The 20,856-nt window shown below is 47.4% G+C and overlaps 1 protein-coding gene across 1 annotated transcript in view; it reads right to left on the reverse strand.

The window, feature by feature from the left end:
- LOC119390079 (rap1 GTPase-activating protein 1) overlaps window positions 1–20,856 on the reverse strand; it is a 376,410-nt gene that overhangs the window by 292,462 nt on the left and 63,092 nt on the right. Inside the window, exon 2 of the mRNA XM_049414651.1 lies at window positions 16,385–16,446. The gene's annotated coding sequence lies outside the window, so the exon portion shown is untranslated. The remainder of the gene's footprint in view (window positions 1–16,384; window positions 16,447–20,856) is intronic.

Raw genomic sequence — 20,856 nt, forward strand, 5'->3', positions numbered from 1 at the left:
CAATTGCTCAGCCCTCAAATATGTGTATAGGTTTTCTTCTATACGTATTACGCCGTGAATTGCTTTCTTTCTTTCTTTCTTTCTTTCTTTCTTTCTTTCTTTCTTTCTTTCTTTCTTTCTTTCTTTCTTTCTTTCTTTCTTTCTTTCTTTCTTTCTTTCTTTCGTTCGTTCGTTCGTTCGTTCTTTCGTTCGTTCTTTCTTTCTTTGTAAAATGATGCTGGCTTGTTCTAGCACAGCATTGCTACTTTGTATGATCCAAGCCCTCGTTATCCAAGGGATTGCGTATCGAAGAGGGCGATCGCGCACCGTGCTTGCAAGGAAGGGTGTAGAGGGTAGGAAGTGGCGTCGATAGGTGGTGGTATAGGTAGGGGGGGGGAGGAGGGAAAGAATTGGTGGAGAGGGAGACCTGCCACTGCCGTAACATCGATCTGCGGTGAGAGCCAAGCTTGCTTCGCAAAGCGCAGTTGTTAACGAACCGCGACTACATACGGGAGTGCTAGCCTCTGGCTGACTTTCTTTTTTTTCTCTTACGGCCCTTCGGGAAGAAAACAACGCCACCCACGACGGTATACTTATTGCTTGGCTTTTTACCTTCTTTGTACATACGTCATCCTCGCTGATAGTGCAGCGCCCGCGCACTGGGGTGCGCACATTATCGACCCAGGTCTTGTTTACGTTTGCATGACAGTGCGGCGCGTACAGCGGGTCCCGATGCAAAAAGTATTGAGCGAAACGGTACAAGAAAAGAAAATAAGGCGCACGAGGTAAAACGCAGTAGTAATTAAGTCATTTACGTTAAGCAAAACGCAGGAAGAAAAGTGAGGATTGCTGGTGCGAGAAAGGTTGAACTTGTCATGAGCTCAAAGAAACGGTGATTCGTACGTGTATACACCAAAAGGGGCGGGCCGCTGTTCAGGCGACCTATGGATGCTTCAGGACCGTAGCCAGGGGGGGGGAGGGGGCTAGGGGCCCGGGCCCGCCCGAAATTTTGGTGAAGTAGGTGTTTTTACCAACAGTAAATAATAAAAATATGTGTTTTTCTCAAATAGTCAATGGTATCAGCAAGTCCCCCTCCCCTCCCCCGAAAGAAATTCCTGGCTACGGGCCTGGTTCCTTTGAGCGCACGCACGCTGCCACGTGAAGTGTATGTATACGGTTGTCAAAGCCAACTCAAGCTACAGACTGCAGCTTTTCGCCTTCAATGCCATCTCCTCCTCTGTAGGTTTGGAGTAAAGCCTTCTTAATCCATTCAACATAACGAGAGTGAAGAAGAGCCGCCGACAACAAAACTTCGTGAAAGACGACACTTTGGTGGACCTGCGATAGACGCGCTCAGATGTATGCAGCTCGTGAAAACCTATAGGAGACGAAAAGCGAATCGAGAAATTGAGCGGTGTGATAACTTTTAAGTGAGTCCAAACTGTATATTGCGCGTAGTGAAAGTGTATAGTGTCAAATTGGCAGCGTATACAACGAGAACGAACGAACAACTGCGGCGCACGCATTCACGGGTGCACATAGCCACGCGAGTAGCCGAGGACGAGCACGATAAAGTAGGGCAGAATGCACAAGGGTGCAACGTATTGTGTAACCTCAAAAGTTGATGCCTAAATGTGGACAATAGTGGGCATAACACCAACAGTTAAATTTGTATCGCGGTGTATGGGTTGGGTATGGAGTCGAACGGCTAATACATACATTTAGTCAGCAGGTCTTCGCGTAGGATTCTAGCCTGGTATTATTCCACTTTAGAGCTTACCACGCTGTATACGCTCACATGAACGCACGAAACGCACTGAAGAATCAGAGCTTTCGGCGACATGACAGCAGGGAGGAGAATGTATAAGAGATTTCAAAACAGAATGTGTTTCGTCTGAAGCCCGTATTCCTAAACAACCGCTTTTCGGTCAAGTTTTCTCTTAGCCGGACTTAAAAATGAGCTTTCAACATCCATTTTTTACTAGTCTTTTTGCATTGGATGGCACCGTATGGAGCGCACAATAAGCAACCTGCGTAACTTTTCAGCTGAACAGCGAGCGTATACTGAGGACCGTGACAAGCTGTCTACAGCTTGCGGGGGAAAAAATAGAAACAGGGATTGGATGATGACTGTGTCCTAGCGTGGTCCTGTGTTCTTCTTCATGTTCCCGTCTCCTTTTACGCTAGTAATCATGTCCTATTATTCTCGATACCAACGAGCCCTACTTTCCGCCTTGAAGAAATTACCAGCTTGCTCGGCAGATGTAGTGACGTAATGCGTAGATCAGGATGATCGGCCATTGATAAAACGTCAACAGTTTCGCCTCAAGGGCGAAGCAATGCATGCGATAGCAAGAAATTGCAATGCCACAGGAAGAACGGCAAGCAGATAGAAATTTGCTGCGCGCTGCTCAAGCACAAAGGACGCAGGAAAAGAAAACACACAAGGCGAGTGCGAAGTAACAACTGTCACAGCTCGACACTTGCAGAGCGCTGCTCAAACAGAAAACGCGCTGCTCAAACGAAAAGAACACACAGGTATACACAGGACGAGCGCGAACTGTCACAGTTGTTACTTCAACTAGCCGCTACTTTGGCTGTTCTAACTAGCATCTCGCTCCTTTCGCAAACGCGGTCGCTGCAGCGAGCAAAGTGATCTTCGTGTTATTTATTAATTATTTATTTGATTTGCATACATACAAGCACAAGAACACAGAGAAAAGAGGGAGAGAGCAAGCTGGCAACTGCCACCAGAAGGGGCACAACGCCTGCCTGCTCTTTCGGGAGGAGGGAAGAGACAGAGGAAAGGAAGCTAGAGGAGAAAAAGAGGAAAGGAGATAGGAAAGTGAAGAAAAAAATTGACGAAGACTTGGACAAAAATAGGTAAAAACACACACACACACACACACACACACACACACACACACACACACACACCACACACACACACACACACACACACACACACACACACACACACACACACACACACACACACACACACGGTCTATGGCTTCAACGCAAACTTTGCGGTGAAAGCAAAATACGTACAAAACTCCCCCTAAAGAGATAAGCGTGCGAGCACGGTCGAACACGCCCTGTATGCCAAAGCACAAGTCGGAGGCGCACAGTCCAACTCCAGCGAAACACTAGAGAGTTCTAGAATTGGGGACCCAGGAAATTTGCGAGCCGCCAGGGCGCATGCGAAGAACGCAAGCCACACTCGGACTTTTGCGCTGGCGTTTTCCCAGGACCCTGCAGCGCCCTCTTTTGGACGGCGAACAAAACCGGAGAGAGCGCGACCTCAAGAGAAGGAAATAAAGGAGCCCTTGGCAGTGGCATGTGCAGCCACGGCTCGCGTTCCATGCTGCCGTCGATTCTGGACACAAAAATGAAACTTCATTTGGGCCTAGTTGGTACACATTCCTGAGGCTAAAAATTACAGCGCATGCGCACTCCTTTGTCCTTCTGACTTCTTCTTTACTTCTTTGTCCCTGCACCCATCTAAATATAATTTGATGCTGACGACGGCCAGCGCAAACGGAACAAGGACGAGAAAAAGAAACGACGACACAGGGGCTGTCTAAGAACTGAATGTTTATTACAAAAACACTAAGGATATATATGGGTAAGAAAGATTAACAACAAGACCGTGCCCCCCCCCCCAAAGATAACCAATAACCACACCAATAATATCATGCGTAGAATATCAGAACTGCGCACGTTCCAGGAAAGCCACTTCCTCATAAATCAGAGCAGTAGAAGGGCAGCTCAATCGACGGGGATCGGGCGATGTCTTCACATATCTAATACACTATCATCCTTGTTACACGTTTTGGTTTAGAACTACTGTTGTGTGCGCATGTGCGGTAACGTTGCCTTGGGCATTGACGCATGAAAGAATAAAGCATTCGTTAGTCAGCACTTGCCTCGTACGTTTCTTTTCCTCGTGAGTATCTTGTTGCGTTTGCGCTCTAATTTTAGCCTCAGGATCACGGTGTAAGAATATACTCAGGTGATGACACTCTTCCCCCAACGCATGGGAAACCGCAATCCACGCGCGTCCAGATAATGTCCGGGTTCTTATCAGATGACTTGCAGTTTCATCGGCGCCGCCTTGGAGGGCGCTACTAAAAGCGGGGCAGTCGTCTCCATAGCAACGCGCATGCTGCTGATAACGTGCATTTTTTTGTGCCATTTTGTTGGATAATGTGCATCCGCCAAGCGGCGTCGAGGGGCGAAATCGAGAGAGTAACAGGAGAGGGCACGGCGAGCGCGGCGGCGATGACGCAGCACCACCGTGGTTCGGCTACTCGCGGGCGGTCTCCGCCTCGAGCCATTAGATGGCGCACCGCTCAATGGACCCATGACCGAACATTATCTGGCCGCTTAGGCGCGCGCAGTGTCAACACCTGAATATTCTTACACCGTGCTCAGGATTCTGGTCACGGTGTAAGATATATACTGCAATACTGGTTCAGCCGTCTCGTTTCTTCCCTACTGTGGCATAAGCCTACAAGAGCCAAAGCGTTCCCACCAGCTCGCGCCACCACGAGCCACGGGACACTGTTCTTTTTCCCTGGCCGACTGGCCACGGGTAGCGTGGCGCTACAAGCCCAAAATGGAAAACTAGCGCGGGTCGCCAGCGATACGACGCAAACGCAGCGCGGGCAACGATGCAGCATGGCCCGCGTCTCGCATAATTTTAATTTCTCCACGTGTGGCGTCCCGTGCGTTTCATCCAACGCCGCGTGCTTTTGTATTCTGCCGTCAGTAGCCTGGAGAATGAATGACGCATTACTTAATTGTTTAAGGCAGCGCGCTGCGGAGCGAGGGGTCGCAGGTTCGAATCGCCGGTCGCGCTTCGAAAATTTTCTCTTCTCAATTATTTTTATTTGTGGCTTCTATGTATATATACATACACATATACGGGACATGAAGGCGACGGCAAAAATCCGCCGAAAGCGTCCATATAATTGCTATCGCAATAAAAATATAATAAGATAACGCAGGTAAACGAAACAACGTAAATGGCGCGGCAACGTGTTGTAAAACATTGTAACGAAGTCGGACGTGTCGCAGGTAAACGGAGGACACGTGCATCGATGGCGCTACTTGGGACGTCAACTGACATGAAAGGTATTTCTTTTCGATCTAATCTAGTTTAGCGCTGTCAATATTGGCGACGTAACTGGACGTGACGGCACAAACAAGGATCGCGCCTGCTGTCGTTCAGCGGCTTTCACATAACATCTTTTCCGATGCACGTCGCTCCATACGACTCTTCTCTGCGAGTTACAAAAGCGATGCAGTTCGTTACGACAAAGCCTATTTACGTCTAAGCATGCCGCACGAACGCTCGTAGCTTGTATAGAGGTGACGTTCGTCAGTAGCGGTAAGGCCTCATCGATCGCATCTATTCTCAGAGACGGTAACGTAATCACCTATAAGAAGAAAAAGAAAACCCTCTATGTATCGCTAATTTAGCATAAAAAAATTACGAAAAACGGTAGACCGCCCCACCTACTACAGACCTTCGGGGAACAGGTCAACGCATATAAAATTTCCCGCCAACATTTATGATAACATGGAAACTTATAGGAACCAAAATTTGTCCTCGCAAACTTTTGTAGTGTGGCCGGGAAGTTCACAGCGCTGCGCTGGCAGCTGCTCAGGAACGGCTTCCCGCACTGCCGTCCTTGGCTACCCGAGAACGGCAGGTGTCTATGTAAGTGACGTATTTTACAACGAAAGTGCTCGATATCCAGCTATTCAAAAAGCGGTGCTTCAGTACTTACTGTCAGCCTCGCGCACCACATGGACGGTTGGTTTAATCAGATAACATGTAGTTAAGATATTTTAGGAGCAGGTACCTGTCACAGTACCAAGGGCTTCAATCCCCCATGTATTCATTTATCTGAAGTGTATGTACCTAGGTAAGAAGCGATACGAAGATCTTCAGCGGAACACAGGACGTCACTCTAGCATCATATACAACAAGCTTTCCAACGAAGGAGGAGCTCCAGCAAAGCACATGATTAAAGGTCAGCATTAATCAATCAGTTAATTAATTCATAACTTTTGTTGACTGCCAACAAGCTCAAATTTCCCGCCTTCAGAATGTTTTGAGAGTAGTAAAATCGAAGGCCATATATTTGTCTATATGAATTATCTATAGAGATCGTATTCACAAGACAAAAAGAACGGCGCACTAACGTGATATGCAGACCGGTCAAAGAAATGCTTGTCAGAAAGCAGCTCGTCATAACATTGCAGATTCCAACATCTCTGTGCGTCGTGAAGTACTATAGTTGCCGTAGCATGTAAGTGGCTCCGGCAATACGGGAGAGTCAAAGGCGTGACTTTGTGTCAGAAAGATATAAAAAATGAGGGAAAGGCAGGGAGGTTAACCAGAATTGAGACAGCCGGTTTGCTACCCTACACTAGGGTGGAGAGGGAAAGGGAAATAAATAAATTGGAAATAAGGGCGGAGAGAAGAGAGGCGCGCAAAAACAAACTGAAGAACTGCATAAAAAACAAAACGCTTGTTCACTCCCGGCTTCTAAAGTCTCCCCGGGAAACTCCCGAGGGGTAAGCATAATCGAAATCATTAGGCACTGTTGAAAATAAAAAAAAGACAAATACAAATACGAGATTTGAGGGAAAAAAAAAGAAAAACAAACAAACGAGAACGACAAACACCAGGATACACTGCATGCAGCACCGCTCTCGCCATTTTCAAGAGCGCTGCATCGTTATCACATGCATCTCTTTGTACCACAACGACATACATTAGTCTTTTTTCCTTCCCTGTTATTTTCAAGATAAGGACTGAGAGAAGCAGCGCCATTCTTGAACATTACTGCAGAAATGGAACTCCTGCGGCGGCATTGCGGCACTACTACGAATGACAAGACGATAAGAAAAAAAAAATCTCCCGTAAGAAACGAGAGGTCGTGTTTCGAGTTCTTACTTGTTTTCTGCAATCAACACTCGTCGCTGCAAGAGACAATATAAGCGAGATGGAAAAGAAAGGCGCGAACAAAAGCCGAGAAAATACAAATAAGGACATAACGGTCGCTTCCAATGTCCGGCATTCAGTACAGGCAGCCCATATCTTTCCGCCTGGCCTGCTTCTCTCATCTTCCCTTAGCCACTAGAGGCACCGCCTTCCTTTGTCATACACTCGAGAGCAAGAAAGCCTCGTATTTACGTAAGGAAGTGGTAGCTCGAAGAGAGTAAGAAGAGAGCGAGAGAGAATGTGGAGTGGTGGGAAAGGTGGACAGAAGCACTTAGGCCGCGCCTTTCTGGCCCTTCCTTTCGCTTCCGGCGCGTATACGTCATAAGCCCCCGCAGTTGTGTACACACGCACACAACACTGCAGGGACCACACACTCGTATCCCGAGGACCTGCCCGCAAGACGCGTCGCATCGGAGAAACTCGGCAGCCGCCACCTGGTTGCGTTCTCAGGGCAAACACAAACAACGGTCGTCCCCATTGCTGCTTTCTTCTTCGAACAAGACCTTATAGGAGAGAAACGGTGCATGTTCCTCGAATGGATGCGGGAACCTGTCTTACATAGAGCGGGTACAGTATACACAGACGAAAGCTACGCAGCTGGCGGTGCACGAGTAACACGGGTAGTGCGTAATAAGCCCAATGGCTTCTGTTATACGGCTGCTGACGCAACGCAAGACAACTACAACAACCGGCGCGCGGAAAGGTTCCATTATTGGTACATCAGTCCCGCCGAGGCTCGTAACGCGGCGGGAAGTTCGTGAAAGGAAAAAAAAGAAAAAAAAACTCTTCTTCACTTTTACAGCACGAAACTACAGAGGGAAGCCCATGCGAAGTATCTAAGAAATAAAGCATTTCAGCTGCTTTAATATTAGTCGCAAGAATAAAAAATCCCGGACCATGGCGAATTGTCTGCCAGCTGAGAAAGTATCCGTCTGAGAAATCGGTAAGGATTTCTTTCCACAGCTTCGTATTATAGACAAAAAAGCGCACGGTAATTTTTTTTTTTTGCCATTTCGTGAACTTCAATATTGCGTCCCTGTATTTCCTTCCGGTTTTCTTTACTAATTATAGTATAATAATTTAGACATTATGCAGACATTATACGGTATCGTTGTCACGATATGAACGAAGTTAAACAGAGTAGCCGTTCCCAGAATATGAGGACATAAACTCTGTTGTTTATTAATAACGTTATTAAAGGAAAATTGCCACTTATTGGACCAATTCCTCAGCGCGACCAACAGTATAAAGCAACGCACATCAAATGCACCAATTAAGCGAAGAGCTGAGGCGGTATCATGCTACGTCCGCGAAGAGAATATCGACGACCTACAACTACTGTGTAGCTATATCATTGAGTTTTGTTGCTAGAGACGGCCAACTCTTCAAAGCATTGCCGGGGCTCCACAATAGAAAGAACGGCTATATTAAGATAGCCTCGATCGCCAACTTCCCCTATACAGTCGGCCAGCAAGCTTGATCGAATGGTCCTTTTTTATATATACTGACAGACCTGAAGGTTGCATGTTCTCGAGGAAAGATAACGCACAGTAAAAAAATGTTAAAGAAAAAGAAACGAAATCTGCAAAAAACTGCCAAAAACAAACAAACAAAAAACGCATACGCTTGGGCGTGAGCAGGGTACTCCATCAGGGGCAGCCAAGCTACACTGCAGCGACCTCCCCTTCCCATTCTGTACCCCTCTACCGATTGGTCGTGTTTGCAATGGATGCAACGATCAAGATGAAGTGATGACCTGCTGGTCACAACAACCTGCCTTTGGCACCCGGCTTTCTGGGAGTAAAAGTTGGGGGTGAAACAGTTCTTTAAGTGCAACGTCAGGGGTCCTCGGAAGTCATTATCGCCCAAAAATTCGAATAGACGTGCAATTTTGTCAGCACCTTAACACACCTCGAGGTGGCGACTTTAGCCCAAGCTCGGCCGCACTCATAGCGTTCATACATATTAAAAATAGCCCTCCGACGCGCGCCTGCCTCGCCTGGCTGTCACACCGCGTTCCCCGCTTACGCTCGCCCCGAGAAAAATCGCGGCCAGGCTAGATAGGAGACACGACGCGCGTTGCGTTTTCCTCTAGTCCGGCCGTTACCACAAAGCTACCGCAAAGGTTCGTTTTACGGTTTACCTTCGTGTTATACCGATTCCTATGACGGAGGGATCAACCATCTTTTTTATATACACCCTGTAGTACAGCGGTGTCTTTGCTTTCTCCAATCATTTAGCAAAAAAAGAAAAAAAGAAAGAAAAACAAAAAAAAGTCACAGTTTTGCCGCAAAGGCGAAGCAATGAATGCGATAGCAAGAGTGGAATGTCCCACGAAGAACGGCAAGCAGCTGGACACTTGCAGCGCGCTGCTCAAGCACAAATGACGCATGAAAAGAACACCCAAAGGGTGAGCGCAAACATATTTCATAGCTCGACGCTTGCAGTGCTCGAACACGAAGGAGAACGCACGAAAAGAACGCTTAGGTACACACAGGACGAGCGCGTACTAACTGTCACAGTTGTTACTTTTTTGTGGTTGAGCAGCGCGCTCCAAGTGTCGACTACGCACAACCAGCTAGCCCCTACTTTGGCTCTTTAGGTAGCAGCTCACTCCTTTCGCAAACGCAGCTGCTGCAGCGAGCGAAGTGACCTTAGTGGGGCTTATAGCTTCAACGCAAACTTTGCGGTGAAAGCACACGATGTACGAAGCTCCTCCCCTTACGAGATAAGCGCGCGAGCACGGGCGACCACACCTTTTAGGGCAAAGTAAAGGTCGGACGCGCGCAACGTTACTAGAAACGCGGCCTGCGACCCTTCGAATTCGAACCGTTCGAATATTCGAACCTGCGACCCTTCGCTCCACGCTGAGAAGCGAATGGTCGCAGGTTCGAATCCCTGGTCGCGCGCTTCGAAATCTTTTTCTTTGACTTGTGTAACGCTGTCCCTCCGTACAAACGCGAGGCAACGCGAGGTGCTGCAGCAAGTAGGTCACGCCGCAGCTGGGCGTATACGTCAACGCTTCCCTCGCAGGTGCGCGCGTACGTCAAAACCCGCCGGAGCGCCCGCAGCTGCCGGGTCCAACGCTTAACGTGTCTGCGTTCAAACAAAAGTTTACACAAGTAAACGCTACACCGAGTTTCGCTTCAAATGAATCTTCCAGCGCTCACCGCAGCACCCGGTGACGCCACGCGTGCGCAACGCGCTGCTTCACATCCCATCAGGGTCCTCGGGAGATGGTCCAATTTTTTTTCTTCTGATTTATTTTTCTTTATGGCTTTCTTTTATATATACATACATAGACATATCTGGGACATGACAGCGACGGCAAAAATGAGCCGAGAGTGTCTATGTAATTGCTATCGCAATAAGAGCCTGCATGACCATAAACCTTGACCTTAAACAATGACAGGATAGGGGCAACTGAGTAAAATATGGGGCTGACTTGGCGCCTCTCCCCCTCCCCCTTAAATGATGGTGAAGGCAGGACGCCGCTCCCACTCTGCGCACTCCTCTGCGCATGCGTGCGCACATAACGGCACTGCTGACGAAAGCAATTCAAGTGAAGATCCACGCCGCCACAGAAGCCCTGCTAGTTTCACATATGGCGACATACATTGAATCGCAGAGCAGCAAGCATTCGTTCGTGTTGAACGCGTGACGTCGGCAGGGCCTATGCGCGCACTGGCATACCTCGCAAACCTCGAAACAGTGCTCGTCGGTCGAAACGACGGGGTAACTGCGTAGAGAATAACACCAGCCCCCACTGCTTACTCGAGTGGTGGGCTGCTGAATGTGAAAGCAGCAACGTTGCATCAAAGCGCCACTTTAGAGTATATGCATGTGAGGTGTTCTTGGCTGCGGGCATACTTGGTTATTGCTTCTCACAACCGACTGGCACCGTGCTCGGCTAACATTCAGATATTTCAAAAATGGAAATCACCTCACTTTTCCCCGTCGTTATCATACAGTGAGCGAGGTGCGCCTTCAGTTGGCGTGTTCCATTCGACTTTAAGCTGGCTCGTTTCACGCGCTTGCCTTATTTTTAGGCACGGTTTCCCCAATGTTAACGCATGAAGACGCCTGAGTTTTCCCTAGGGCTGCCAAATTTACCGCAGACGGCAGAGTGACATAAGGGTGGAAATTCATGTGCAGCGGCTCAGTTATATCCCGCATATCCTGTACCATATACGTGGCCTGACATATCCTATACCACATAGGCGTGATTAAAGTTAATAATAATCTTTAATTTGGGGTCTTACATCCCAAAAACTACGATACGATTATCAGGGGCGCCGTAGTGGAGGGCTCCGGAAATTTCGACCACCTGGGGTTCTTTAACGTGCACCTCAATCTAAGTACACGGGCCTCAAGCATTTTCGCCTCCAACGAAAATGCGGCCGCCGCGGCCGGGATTCGATCCCGCGACATTCGGGTCAGCAGTCGAGTGCCATAACCACTAGACCACCGTGGCGGGGCGATCAAAATTAAGCTTTACGCTTTTTCTTAAAATTCGATCCTAGATAATTGGGAGCCTGACAGCACTAATTGTCAGCTAACTTTGTGTCCCCCTGGATACAAAACTTATCTACGAAGGTGGTCGTCTCGTACCTCCCAGTGCTGAATTTTAAGAAAAACATAAAGCTACGAGAAGAAAACAATTATAAATAATGTGCATCAAGGGGGGCACAAAGTGAGATGATAATCATCACTGTCAGTCGCCGTATTAACTATGATTGGATACTAAACTTTTTAGTGACTGCAATAAGCGGATATGTTCGTATTGAAAAAGTTGGAGGCAGTCGCGTTTCTGCACCGTCCCACTTGGAAGAATTATTCTAGCATGTCCGTGCTCCGAGATATCCGGCTGCAAAATTTAATGGCGGCTCGCATGATTACGAATGAAAGGCAGTGAGGATCGGCGCAACGGCCCGCCCTGATGTGACGAGCAGTCATTCCTTACTGTCACGAGCCGGTTGTAAAAGGGCAACCGTTATCATGTTTACCTATGCCTTCGAACTGTTGTCAGATTAAACTGCCGCGGCAGTTGCGTGCTGCGTTTATCATAACGAGTTTTTGTTGAGTGCTGGTCTATGAACACGTTCAAGTGACTGAAAAGAGACTGGAAACGTGAATGAAGAAACATTTTATAGCGAATGAGATCTAGGTATTTGAGATGGTGTCCTAGTACGAAGGTTTATAGCGTTGGGTGCAAGCACCCGCTTTCTCCCGCTAGCATACGAAGCTACGGCACCCAATTTTGACCAGCCAAACGTGAGCTAATTTCTCGTGGCGTTCTGCACAAGGGCGTTCTAGAATAAGCACAAGTTCACGTGTAGTCTGTGCCACATGAAGGAGCGTTTAGACAAGCAGGAAAAAAAGATTACGAAATTGAGTGCAGTACAGGCTTACGTGCCCGCCTGTTTCATCACAGTATTAAATAAACAATTCCTCCACATTAGGCGCGCGTGGCGCGCGGGTTTTCCGCGCGTAAATTTAGCAACTGCGGCCGACTCGGCATTGCTTCACGAGACGCCGGTTATACGGCGGCGTAGCTGTTTGAATGATGACGAAGGAAATGCATTCTTGCCTTCAGGTCCTCACGGAACTCAGGCCACTTTTTTTTTCGTCTGTACTTACTTATTTATAAGGTGCAGTTGTAGAAAAGTATCCAGGCAGGCCAGGGAGGCCTCTAATATGTAGGTAACTGAGAGCACAGGGAAAGAAAATAGAATGTTGCTGAGACACCGTTCGTGAATCGTTAGGGGACCTAGAGTGGCCACGTGTACACACACACACACACACACACACACACACACACACACACACACACACACACACACACACCACACACCACACACACACACACACACACACACACACACACACACACACGCACAGCACGCACACGCACACGCACGCACACACACACACACACACACACACGCACGCACGCAAACCTCTGCGTGTGTGCATAGATTTATCTATTCGTCGTACTCTCGCTGAATCATGCTTATAATACGTATAACAAAACCAATAACTACACTACTACTACTACTACTACTACTACTACTACTACTACACGCAGTGGTTGCACACGTTGTTTGTACGCGCATATCAGCAACACATTTTCTCGCCATACGCTGTACAGATATTATCTGTCACCACGGCAGGTGATGTCAGATCTCCAGCTTCGACAGTGCTGCACAATTCTCTTACGAGACGGCGTTACAAACTCGCCACAGACTACGGGCTGCGTAGGCAAGCGATGGAAATAGGCGCTATGACTAATGCGTCGCGGACGCTCCCTCACGCCGGCGCCGCGTACAGTACACGCGCACCGCGGACACCGCCACACATTCGGCGCCCTCGACGGGGTGTTGCCTCTTAGATCGCGCCCAGACCGTCGTGGAGCAATTACACCGACACGGCGTCGCACGTGCTCACTTCCTGGCGCGAACGCGTGGGTTACCTGTCTCTGTATTACATGTACACAGTGCGCAGCTCATATACTATCTCGCTCGTAATTGGCTGCGGAAGTGTACCTATATACGCTGTCTGTAGCCCGGGTCGTCATTTTGCGGGGCGCGCACGCGCGTGGCAGCAACATGAAGGAAGTGCATTGGACGTACATACATACAAGGAACCGGGCGTTTAACCGTCGTGCTCGTAGTAGTGAGTAACAAGTCTTACCCTTTGACCTCCAAGGTGGTGCCGGTGGGAGATTTCTCCTGTGCGTTGTTGAACAATAAAAAATTCGCAGCGTGCGCGTTAACTAAAAGCCGAATTCTTCTGTCTCTGTAGAAGTGTAAGTGTTAGCTAAAAGCCGACTTCTTCTGTCTCTCATTCCCATTAGTAGCCATTGTTTACCTCCAAGGTAGTGCCTAGTGAGATTTCTCCTGTGCGTGATTAAACAATAAAAATTTTGTTCAAAACGCCGTTGATTGATGAAATAAACCAACGAAAGACGCCAGATTTTTGTAAAAACAAAACGAAAGAACGCCAGATGTTTCTAAAGCAAAACGAAAAAGACGCTAGTTAACGAAAGACGCAAGGTGTTTTCTAAAGCAATGGTTTCTAAACAATGAAAATTCACAGAAAAAATTAAAGTGAGCTGCAAGTCTCATAACTCATCGAACCTTTAGTATAACGCGCCCGATTCCATATACCGCCAGTGGCGCCAAGTCGCGTGTGGCGAGCGAAGGAGGAACCTTATCTTGCGTATAGGAGACGTTGCGTGTTTCGGAACCGTTAGTCTTGAGGAAAGCACTGCCACTTTTTGAATACAGACCGTATACGACGTAAGCCTATATGTACTCGAGCGTTGCCGTTTGCGGATCAGTCAGGACTTCTTTGATCAAGCTCCTTGTAGGAAATGACGTCGAGAAGACATTAGGCAGTTTTAAAATATGGTACGCGCAGCTTTGTTTTAGCGTTTGTCGCCACTGCGCATGCGTCCTACTACGCTATTCTCTTGGGTACTCACGTTAAGTTACGAAAATAGCGTACCGTACCCAACGAACGCTATCGCTACGTACACTATTCTAAAGCTGTCTATTTGTCGTTTGACTGGTTCTGCTGAGAACTCTTCAGGCGATCACGTTCAAAATGTTACGTCGCACTAACACGACCCGTGGAGCTTCAGGACAACGCGGCGAAGTTGTGCTGTTCCCGGTTTGCCTGTCTCAAGCTGCAGCCGCTTTGTGCTGGATACCGTCAACACCGCGTCCTGTGCAAGTCACCTGACATACGAGGGCGGCTGAAATCGGTAACGTTCGCAGTGTCGCGCCGTTGTCGACTTGTATCGGCAAAATACCGCGATTTCCCGAATCGAAAATTGCACTGAAGGCGTCATTGATCACGAGACACACGAGTCGAATTCAATTGAAATTAATCTTAGAAGCATGTCTTTCCTGCAGAGTGAACCATCACTTTCATGTAAGGTCAGTTATACCGGCACCGCCGCCGCACTGCAGAAATTTCCCGCACACGTGCCACAACAGACAGAAAAAAAACAGAAAACGACGTAATAAAGGAAGATAAAAAAAATACACACAGGAAGCGGATTTCGGAGAAGTGTTTGCTCTTCCGGAAAAGAGATACATCTTTTATCGGGGTTTCGTCTAATCCGTTCTAATATGTAGCTGCTTTTCTTTTGTAATCGTAAACTGTGACCGCCTGCCAGTGACAACATCGTCATTCAAAAAGAAAAAAGAAAAAACGAAAGAAAAAAAGAAAGCCGGCAGCTCGATTTCGTAGAAGGAACAAAAACAACAAGCAGAGCACCGACTGTACGCCTAAAGCCGGCTTTTCTGATTTCTAAACCAATTTTCGTATCCTTTTATTTTTCTCTCTTTCTCTCTATTTTTTTTCTTCGCGTCTGTGCACCTGCGTGCCCGGGATGAACAGCAAACCCATTCGGCGAAGCCTTAACGAACTTCCGTAGCAACACAGCCGCGCTTCATCCTCAAAAGCGCACGTCGCCTTTTCCGTGGACCTATAGCCTTGTGTATACACTCGACCTCTTGGAAAAAAAGATTTTAAAAAGTACGTATATACCTCACCTCAAAGTTACTTCGCCTTGACTTGGTTGCTCTAGCTTTCGTGTAGCTGCCTTCACTCTCCGTGATTTACTATAGATGCTGCAAAACACCGGCACGTGGCGGCTTTCCGGGGTTTTCGCAAACAAACGACGAGGTAAAAAAAAAAATGTGATCTAGTACACGAGGAGAACGTGAACTAGCGCTACACGAGAAATAAGTCGATACAACAAGGCCGGTAACGCGCGCAGCTAAAAGCGCGTCGAGGTTCAACTGATGGTATATACGCTGAAATATTAACGGAGTGCGCACGAGAAATGATGGCATACGAGAAAAAAAGTCTAAAGAAACGTAAATACTGCAATAACAGAGTATAGAAGCCGTCCCGTTGTCAACGTTTGCGAGTAGAAAATGAAGAGATAAAGGGAAGACCGAAACGAAGATCGCAGACAGGTGCTTTCAGTGGTTGCACAAGACCCGCGCATCTGAATAGTGATGACTGCATGCTTCACGCAATAATCATACAAGCTGACAACGTCATGCTCCTTTTTTTTTTTCGGATTACACCTTTGAATTCTACGCATATCGAGAGAGAGAGACGGGAATATATTGCTACAACTATATTTACGGCGTCCAGACACGAGGATTACGACCGCTTCCCAACGACCGCTTCCCAACGACCGCTTCCCAATATAAGCAGCCAATATGGCGGTTGTCTTCCTCCAGTGCACCACCCCGACATATGTCTCTCGTTCGCGAACTTCAACTTCAACTGCACGTGCGAACTTCAAGGCACGTGCAGTACCGCTGCAATATGACGTTGAAGAATGTCGTGAAACCTTACCTGCTGCGAAGTTCCACGAGAATACCAGAGCTTTCGGGGAGCCGGCAGAAGTACGCGGCCCCCTGTGAGCAAAAGAAAAAAAAAAGATACAGTTGGTCAACATCAAAACACCGACCGAACAGTCAACTTTGGGTGGCGAATGATATATTAGTCGTCACACCAAGAGTGATGCTCTAAACCGAAATGAAATTAGATCCAAATCATCGTCATCATCAGATCTATCCTACGAGACCCAACCAGATATGCAGTGCACTTTAAGATGTATAGGCTTAGCGGAAAACCACAACCGGTTTGCAATCGTCGTTGTCTCTTCTGCGGTTGATTCCTCTTGTTGAGGATTGCAGAAGAGACGGGTGCCATGCCCGTAAAGAGAAAGGTTGAGGAAATATATGTCTCTTTGCCGGAACGTGGAACTCCATGAAGTCATGAACGTAGAGAACAATGAGGTCGTGCGGAGACCATGGTACCTACGTGCCCGAATACTTTGGTCGAATAAAGTCGCGTCTATCGCTCTCTATACATCACGTCCGCCTGGCTCAGAGAAGAGGGGAAGCCATGAATAGAAAAACGGAGCACAAGGAACTGTACGAACAGACGTGTCTATGAGCGTCTAGACTATATGTGTATGCGCGTGGCAGGGATGGCGCAAAGAGGAGCCCCCTCTCACACATTGCTGACTGCCCCCCCCCCCCTTTTCGTTCCAAGAGCAAACATAGACAAAACTATAGTGAACTAGAATATATAACTAGAGTATATTCTAGTTCACTGTAGTCAAAATATTACGCATACGTTCCGCGCCTGAAACGATTTGTAGCGCAGGAAACACAGACACAAAAGAAAACAGGAGACGACATACGAGAGATCCACACACTCCCCTCCCCATCGAGGGAACTCGCATGTCGTGCGTGGCCCCCAATAATTAAATCCTGGCGCCGCCCCTGGCGCGTGGTGGGCAGGTGGCGTACATGAGGTCTGGTAACAACAACGAACATGGCTAATGACAAGTACGCGTTGTAAAAAAAAAAATGAAAGAAAACTACTGCAGTTACGACAACTGCTACAGACAGAAGAGAAAGTGAAGCTTCAGTCTTCCACTTGAGTGTATTTTATGATGCGAGTGCGCAGTTGTACGAATGAAAATAAACAAAGAAAAACCGAAAGAACGCGGAAGTACGCGACTGCTCCAATATCTGAAGGCTCCAATAATAACAATAAAAAAAGGGTTAAAAGTAAAGGAATAATTTCGCAAGCCAAAGCTGTGTTCATGTGTGCTACTGGAAGAGCGCAAAGAGAGGGTCGTCCCGCGTGCGAGACTTAACAAGAAAGCTTGAGCGAGAGTCCGTAACATTCTTCAAGTGTGCTTCAAACATAGCTATAGCGGAGACAAAAAAAAAACGAGAACAACAGAATGAAGGAACTTGTGAAACTACGGAGCGATGAACAAAGAAATAAAAGACGCTATACAGGTTTACTAAGGTGACTATTTGAACTTGTTGGTGAGACGTGACAGAAAGTAAAAGCGAAGCGCACAAGACGAGAGCAGCGCTCGTGCGCCTCAACCCTCTGCCGTTTTCGTCTTGTTTGCTTTTAGTTTCTCTCGTGGCTACAGAAGTATAGAATTTTCGGTCAGAAGAATACTACTCAGTGATCAGAAAACAAAGCGAATGAAAGTGAGAAGAGGAAAGAGAAAGAAATTAGGAAGACGAGGAGAAGGAGGAAGGAAGTCTCACGTGGCCGTCGCAAACTTGACTCGGTCATGTTTTCACTCGGGAGAGAAAGTGGGCTGAAGAGGTGTGGCCTTGCTCTACGGAAACTCGTACGCAAAGAAAGAAAGAAAGAAAGAAAGAAAGAAAGAAAGAAAGAAAGAAAGAAAGAAAGAAAGAAAGAAAGAAAGAAAGAAAGAAAGAAAGAAAGAAAGAAAGAAAGAAAGAAAGAAAGCCGACAGCACCAAAGGGTGCGCAGTGTACGGGCACGAAGCGGCACCCCGCGCAGAGAAGGCACCGGCCGGCCTGCCTGGCGGTCGACATTAAAAGGAAGGGATCTTGGAAGCCCATTAGGAGTCGTCTCCGCTGGGCTTAATTAAAAGGACGGAAGAGGCCAGCTCTGCCTCGCAGTCCGGACCAAATGATAAGAAGCAAGACGGCGCTTGACGTAACTTCTCGTTTCGTTTTTGTTCTCTCTTTTTTTTTTTCGTTTAACTTTATGCCTACCTACAAGGAAAAACAAGCCACCTAAGAGTCCTTAGAAACTCGACAAGCGAGCTCACGTAGTGCGTTCGCTAGGCAGTGAGTTCGGACTGAGCCGCTGCGCATACAACGCCGCAAGGTTTACCGGGGTGTAACGAGGACGATATTATATATATAATAGAATATATAGAGTAGCATATAGTAGTAGAGAAGAGTGGGACCATGGATCGAAGTCTAGAGGGACAGGGGAGGAAGAAGAACCAGAATAGAACAGCCGGCCAGAGGCAAGGGTGCTGTCTGTGTCGTTTCTTAACACGATACTTTGACACACACACACACACACACACACACACACACACACACACACACACACACACACACACACACACACACACACACACACACACACACACACACACACACACACACACACACACACACACACACACTATCTTTATGCTAATGCCTGCAAAAAAGCGAAAATTGTATTTCCTGCAACGACAAGGCAGCAGTCACATTACGGCAGAGTGTAAAAGATATTTCACATTCGCATAGCGGTCTTCTATCTCCTGTATGCCGTTTATAAGTAGACATGCGAACGAGATACAAAGGCTTTTTCTAACAGACTCGCTGCAAGTCCTTCTGCTTCAGCAACCAGGCTGAATCTTTCTGTACCACTCTGTATGTGACAGCAGTAATGATTGATTTTTTTTTCCTGTTATACAAGCGGGGAAAAAAGTAATTCGGATTTGTATCGGGTAGGCAGGGAAAAGCTGGTCTTCCCACTTGACGCTGCCCGCCGGTAAACGACTGTGCGCGTATAGTGCAACAGCGAAACATTTATGTTCGGCGTCAGTAGTTCACAGACCACGATACGCAAGAAAAAGTTGAACATCAAAGCTGTATATACTTCGGCAAGCATGCCTTAAATTTAGAATTCCAGCCTGTTATAAAACAGCATGTGCAGAATACAGTTTTCTCAGAAGCAGTGGTCTCTAAACTTTTGACGCCGTCTTTAGCAACGTTTCTTTATGTGTAATCAGAAAACAAAATGCAGGGGCAGCATTAAATAGAGGTACATTTGTGTCGATATGTATAACTAACGCGTTATCATCAACAGCATAAATATTTAGAAATAAATGCTAAGTGACAACTGAGCGTCACATCTAAATCAAACAGAGGCGTACGCACGGAGATCGAGATGCAAGTGACTGAAAGCGGGCATGTCTGCGGAGCCGACGCTTCGACAAGGGATTGATTTGTGTCAGCGCTTGTTGAAACCTTCGATCCAACATCACCGATGGTTACAACCCTGCTGGTCATTTCGCCTAATGTCTTGCGAAACGTGGATGCATTCACCCGCGTTAATGCGCACACATTCACAATGTTCGGTCCGAGAAGTAATGAGGGCCCGAAGTGACAAAAGAAACATCTTACGCTAGAAGTTTTCGTGCGAGAAACTTTGAGCCAGTCTTGATGCCGGACGTATGACTAGCGAAGGCGACAAATAGGTAAGAAGAGCTTGGTGAATTCGGCCCTAGTTCTTTGCGCATCTCATGATTCCTTGTCCGTCTCTCTTTTGCCTTAACCATCGGTGATATGTGCGTGCTCTGCACCCGTCCATGCTTGTGTAGATTTAAAGGGGTCCTGCAAAACTTTTCCAAGTAATCATCAAATGATTTCATTATCGGTGTTTACTGTCTCACGAACAGATTGCCGCATTTTTTTTTTCAATCCTCCACGAAGTAAGAGTCGAGTTAAAGGGATTCATCGCACGCGCTTTTTCTCTTGTTTCGTCCCGACGAACGCACTGGAAGCTGCACAGGGGGGAGGGGGGGGGGGTGACAAAAAGGGAGAAGAAGCAACGTCAGCGCGTATCGTGACCGTGAGCGCGTTCTCGCGATCATCAAATCAGCCAACGGTCGCATCCTTCCAAACGTTGACATAGTCGGATCCGTTGACAACGTAATTTGCCGAGGGAAGAGCGAGCGATTTCTAGCTGTCTGTGAAACGTAATATCAAATTTTCCGCTTCGTGCAGTGCTATAACATTTGGCTCACACGGTCACAAGTGCCTCGACTACCGATCGGCACCATTTTCTGACAGTGTTCAAAAAGTGTTGCAAGGACCCTTTAAACTTCGTATACACTCTGAGTCAGTGCAGGCAGCAGTAGGATGCTTATTTGGGCCGGTTGGTACATGTTCACAGAAAGCAAGAAAGAGCGCCAACCGCGGGACCACAGGACAGAGACGGACCAAGTGTGACTTACAACTCAAGCTTTATTC

This window comes from Rhipicephalus sanguineus, chromosome 4 (assembly GCF_013339695.2).
Source record: "Rhipicephalus sanguineus isolate Rsan-2018 chromosome 4, BIME_Rsan_1.4, whole genome shotgun sequence".
NCBI lineage: Eukaryota > Metazoa > Arthropoda > Arachnida > Ixodida > Ixodidae > Rhipicephalus > Rhipicephalus sanguineus.